This window comes from Sapajus apella, unplaced genomic scaffold (assembly GCF_009761245.1).
Source record: "Sapajus apella isolate SASKATOON/1434 unplaced genomic scaffold, GSC_monkey_1.0 scaffold48, whole genome shotgun sequence".
Classification (NCBI taxonomy): Eukaryota; Metazoa; Chordata; class Mammalia; order Primates; family Cebidae; genus Sapajus; species Sapajus apella.
Window position 1 is genome coordinate 14942408 of NW_022436988.1, and position 6161 is coordinate 14948568.

Genomic DNA, 6161 nt, shown 5'->3' on the forward strand with positions numbered 1-6161 from the left:
AAAGTGCTGGGGTTACAGATGTAAGCCACCACGCCTGGCCTGGTATGTGTGTTCTTAAGCATGGAACTGATGGCTGCTGTCTCCCTTGTAATAGGGTATCTGCCCCATCGGGAGTCATCAGTGGGAGGCACTCAGTGGAACCCGCATAACTACCACTTCTAGGTGTATGAACTTGGCACTGGTCACTTAATCCTCTGAGCCTCAGTTTCCCGCTCTGAAAAATAGGTATGGTGCTGACACAAGCTGCCCTGCCCTGCCACTGGTTTGCTGGAATAAAATCAAAGGTATAGAAATGGACTTTGGGAGGTCGAGGCAGGTGGATTACCTGAGGTCAGGAGTTCAAGACCAGACTGGCCAACATGGTGAAACCCTGTCTCTACTAAAAATACAAAAAGTAGCTGGGCATGGTAGCACACACCTGTAGTCCCAGCTACTGAGCAGGCTGTGGCAGGAGGATCACTAGAACCTGGGAGGCAGAGGTTCAGTGAGCTGAGATGGCACCACTGCACGCCAGCCTGGGTAAGAGAGTGAGCCTCTGCCTCAAAAAAAAAAAAAAAGAAAGGTATAGAAAGGGAAGGGCTTGGATGGTCAGCTGATCCCACACAGCTTATTGTGAAAACACAGTGTGCTCCTGAGAATTAAGGAGGCGTGGGGAAGAATGCAACTTTCTGATATTCTAAAATCCACTCTCTAGAGAGATTAGTTATAAATGCAACACAGAGGCCTTAATACATTCTTGACCTGTTCACCACAGGGTGCTGGGAAATTGCTTAATGTCTCCAGACCTCAGTTTCCCCATGTGCAAAATCAAAGGACTTGGTATGGAAATGGTATGGTTTGCTTCTTGGCTCAACCTTCTGTGACTCTTGGTAGGTATTAGATTTTGAGAGCCATGAGCCATCGTGTGTACAAACCTACCACAGTCTGTGTGAGCACAGCTGAATTCTCTCAATAAGCACATGCTGGACTTTGGATGTTTCATCTCATACTTCCTCACAACAAATTACCTTACCAGTGAGAAAAGAGGGGCTCCGGGAAGTTCCATTTCCAAGGCCACATCGCTAATAAATGACTGCGCCAGGACTTGAACTTGGACCTGCTTGTCCCAACACCTGTGCATCTTCCAAGATACAGTGTTTTCCACCCTGTTTTTGCCAAGTGACAGAGAGATTGCCCAGACTTGCAATGAGATATTTTTATGTTGTTTTGTAGGGAAAGCAGATATAGATAATAACATATATATAATTATGTATATGTATACAATTACATATAAAATTACATATAACACATTTATAATTATATGTAATATATACAATATATTACATATAGTATTTGATATATATTATATATTTTTCTGTTATATTTTATATGTTATATATATATATATTTTAAACCCTTTAGAAGGTCAAGACTTTTCAGAAGGTCAAGGTCATTTGGCTGGATGAATGTTTAATTCCCCCAAAGAAACAGCACCCTGTGTGTAAGCTGCACCCAGAATGCAGCCCTTTCAAGATGGAGAAGGAGGGGCTCAGGGAGGGCAGAGCGCCCAGCGCACCTGCCAGGTCTATAAAAGATGGGAGAGGAGGTTGAAGAAGAAAGAGTAGGAAAAAGCTTTCTTCCCCCCTCAAGTTAGAAAGCAGGCAAAGCCAGAGAGAGAGATCAAAAACCACTAAAGGTCCCGCATGTCAACCTCTCCCTGTTTTAATTAAACAGAGAGTCCGCACCCCCACCCCCACTCCCTCAAAAATGCTTTGCACTCAGCAAGAGCTGCTTCCCAGCAGGTTGCAGTTAAGCCTTCAAACAACCAGCAGCCTCAGGAAATGCCAGCAGCCCACAGGTGCGGGGCAAGGCGGGGCCCCTCTCTGCACCCAGGCCGGGCAGTCACAAGATGGACCGAGGAGCGGCAAGAGCATTTGCTGAACCGTGTTGTGAGCCTCCAACTGTGGCAGGACAGGCATCTTCCATGGGGTCCCAGCCGACACCTACAGACATCCGTACATATCAAGCTATCAAGCTCAGAAAAACTCACCAAACAATTCTTGCCACTGTGATGTGTGATGCATTCTTATTTTCTACCTTTTTTTTTTTTTTTTTTTTTTGCTGGTTGCAGCCTTCTAGATTAGCATCACGACTCACTGAGGGTTTCCAAAATCATTTTGAAAACGTAGTCTGCTGGATGGAGGCATTAACATCCTCTAAGTCAGGCAGAGCCCTACCTGCTTCCCCTCCTTGCCTCATTAGCTCTACCCAGCCCAGGTGATGCTGCAGCAAACTTGCAGCCCTGGAATGTCTTCCGCTCCTCGGCACCTCCAGGCCTGGGCCCATTCTCCTGTCCCCCTCTTCTTCCTACAGTTATGACTCTGAATTTCTGAATTTTTCTATGTCTCTGAATTTCCTTTCTTTAAAAAAAATTTTAATTGATTTTTCTGTTTTCTTTTTTTTGGGGGGGTGGAGGGGTTTCTGCTGGGTTTTGTTTTGTGTTTAGATAGTCTTGCTCTGTCACCCAGGCTGGAGTGCAGTGGCATGATCTCGGCTCACTGCAACTTCCGCCTCCCAGGTTCAAGCGATTCTCCTGCCTCAGCCTCCCGAGTAGATGGGATTACAGGCACACACCACCACACCTGGCTAATTTTTGTATTTTTAGAGATGCGGTTTCACCATGTTGGCCAGGATGGTCTCGAACTCCTGACCTCGAGTGATCTGCCTGCCTTGGCATCCCAAAATGCTGGGATTACAGGCGTAAGCCACCATACCTGGCGGCCTCCTCCCTGAATTTCTCACGTGTAAATGTTGTGGTTTGCAAGCGTCTCCATTCCCCACTGATCACCCTAGGTGTGGCTGTTCTCTGGAGACCAGGTTGTGAGTCCTCTGGGGCCTGTTTATCCTACGGTGAGTGTCCCACTCATCAAAGTTTTTCCATCATTTCTAAATGGAAGAGAGAGGGCAGAAAGGGGGGCGGAGTTGGGGGGCGCAGGAGGTGGGAGGACTGGGACCTCCTCCAAAGACCAAACCCCATTTCCAAGGAAGGAAAATTGTAATTATTGTCACCTTTGTGTGGGGGACCTTCCATGCTTAGCAGGAAGAGGACAATGGTTTTCAGAGCCAACATTGACGGCACCCACCTCTCATCCAGGCAGGAGTTAGGATTCCTTTCAGAGGTGAGATGCTGAAGAAGATGCTGAGAGATGCCTTAAAGGACCTTCTCAGAAGAGAAAAGCAAGCCCTGCTGGACCTTCCAGAAAGGGAGGAATGAGGGGGAGGCGATGGTTAGCAGCCACCACTGGGAAAACACCATGCAGAGTAGGCCCCTGGGAGGCAGTGGGGGCTCCAGCGGTGTTGAGGAGGGCATGGCAGGTGCAATGGGGGCTTCATCTATCCCATCAAACCCACTCAGAAACGCAGGGCAGGCTCTGTGTTCCACTGGCCAGGTTCAATCCTGGGACTCTAGACTAGTTACCAAAACCCTCTGAGTTTCTGCTTCCCACCTGTCACACGGGGACCTGCCTTTTAGGGTTCTGTGAAGACCCAACGGGTTAAGACAAATAACGCACTTAGAGCATGGCCAGACACAGGAAAAGTGTTCTATTCATTTAACTTCATCGTCACATGAATTCTTCAAGATAAATTTTATTTTATTTTTTTGAGATGGAGTCTCGATCTGTCATCCAGGCTGAAGTGCAATGGTGCAACCTTGGCTTACTGTAACCTCTGCCTTCCAGGTTCAAGCAATTCTCCTGCCTCAGCCTCCCCAATAGCTGGGACTACAGGTGTGTGCCACCACACCCAGCTAATTTTTTGTATTTTTAGTAGAGACAGGGTTTCACCATGTTAGCCAGGATGGTCTCGAGCTCCTGACCTCAAGTGATGCGGGTATCTCGGCCTCCCGAAGTGCTGGGATTACAGGGATGAGCTCCAGGGTAATCAGAGTTTGTGATTAGGTGGGGAGAGAAAACCATCAACAACTCAGAGGCAGGAGAGGCTTCCATGGTGTTCGCGTCCTCTCCCCTCTGGCTCCGCATTGGCTGGCTGGTCCTGATTACAGGAAAAAAAAATTGCTCTGCTTCAGAGTGAGTCAAGAGACCAACTGATTAAAAGCCTCAAATGTGTGAGTACATATGGGCACCAAGAAGGGAACAGACACCAGGGCCTATTGAGAGCAGAGAGAGGAAGGAAGGTGAGGAATGAAAACCCACTATGCTTATTACCTGGGTGGCAAAATAATCTGCACACCAAAACCCTGGGACATTCAATTTACCTGTACCTGCACCCGTACCCCTGAACTTAAAGTAAAAATAAAAGTTTCTTAAAAAAGAAAGTTGAAGTGATTAATAACAAAAAATATATATTTTGTAGAGATGGGATCTTGCCATGTTGCTCAGGCTGGTCTTAAACTCCTGGGCTGGCGCGATCCGCCCACCTTGGCTTCCCAAAGTGCTGGGATCATTTTTAACGATGTTTGTTCTTACTCTGTAATACTTATGGAGATTCTCACCCACTTACCAGTTAGCTTTCCCAAATTGTGCTTTCACTGTTGATTCGGTCATAAAAAGTAGCATATTCAAATACATAAATAAATGAAATGAACAAATAGAAAACAAAAGCCTCGCTGCAGATTTTCGATCTCTAAGTGAGGTTGTATACAGCCTCACTCAGCCAGGGAGGAAAGGACCCATGATGGCTGTTAGAGGTAAACACGGAAAAGCTAGCACAATGACAACCCACGGCCCTCAACCTTGGTGGCATATTAGAACACCCTGGGAAGTCCCACCCCACCCCAATTAAGTTCGAATCTCTGAAGGTGGGACTGAGGCATCAGTGGGTTTTAAAGCACCCAGGGGCTGCTGTGCACAGGCAAACTTGAAGCTCTGTTCCTTCATTTCAAAAAGAAAGAAAGAAAATGGAAGTGGCCAGAGCCTCTCTCCAGGCAAAGAACAGAAAGCAGAAAAGAACTGGCTTCTTTTTGTGATCTTGGTCCAAACCTCTTTTTCTCTCACTGAAGGATTCTCCCAGCAACCTCCAAGCAACCAGCCAAGAGATGCTGCCCTGAATTTTTGGTCCTCAGCTATAGAACAAAGAAGTCTTTGAGGTTTAACAAGAGGCTGCTCAGCGTTCTGGCCCCTGGGCTACTAAGATCGAGACTGGGAGCCTGGGCTGCCACATGTGTAAGGGAGGGAGCCTTGGAGCAGGGCTGCCAGCTGGTCCCCTCCAAAGGCAGCGCCTCGCCTCCTGCTCACCTTCGTCCAAACCCTCGGCAGGGTGCTTGCAGTGAGATGAGATGCCGCAGGGGATAAAAACCAGCCGCACCCCCTCAGCGTCCCTCCACTGTGTCGGGATCGCAGGCACTGAGCTCCAGCACCCAGCCCAGCCCTCTCTCCCCTGGAGGGAAACCAGCTTAAATTTGACTGGTTAGTAGGAATCCCTCAACTGGTCCGTGCCAAGATATCCTCAGCCTCCTGCTCCCAAACCCAACTCCTTGGGGAGTGTTCTTCCCAGCAGGTGGAAACACGGCTTGCCTGAAGTGGTCATGAATCTCCTCATGTTGCGGGGCGGGAGGATAAGTGGTACTTGGCAGTGAGAAGGGCAGTGAGAGGGGGATTTTGTTCCATCTTTTCTTTTTTGCCTTCTCCAGTCTCAGAAGTAGGAGATGTTGGGCTGCAGTCAAGAAAAATTTCCCCTCTCCAAGCCTTAACGCCAGCAACTGCCCTCACACCCCCGCTCACTCCGGCAGTTTTAATGGCTTGTGTCCTCTGCATTTGCCTTCAACCCTGTCCATTCTTCTTTAAAGTCAACATGCCAGGACCCTACATGTTCTCCCACATCACTTGTTCACACTGGCTCCTTTCCCTGGAGGGAGGGGTATTGTCTGATGGCTTCCCAGACCTGAGTCCCATGGACATGCCCACTCCTCTAGTCCAACATCTCAGCAGCCTTGAATACTGCTGACCACTGTGGTGTCAGGTGGTGAAGGGTGGTGTAGGGTGGTGGTTGGGTGGTGTAGGGTGGTGAAGGGTGGTGAAGGATGGTGAAGGGTGGTGTGGGGTGGTGTAGGGTGGTGGTTGGGTGGTGTAGGGTGGTGAAGGGTGGTGGTAGGGTGGTGTAGGGTAGTGTAGGGTGGTATAGGGTAGTGTAGGGTGGTATAGGGTAGTGTAGGGTGGTATAGG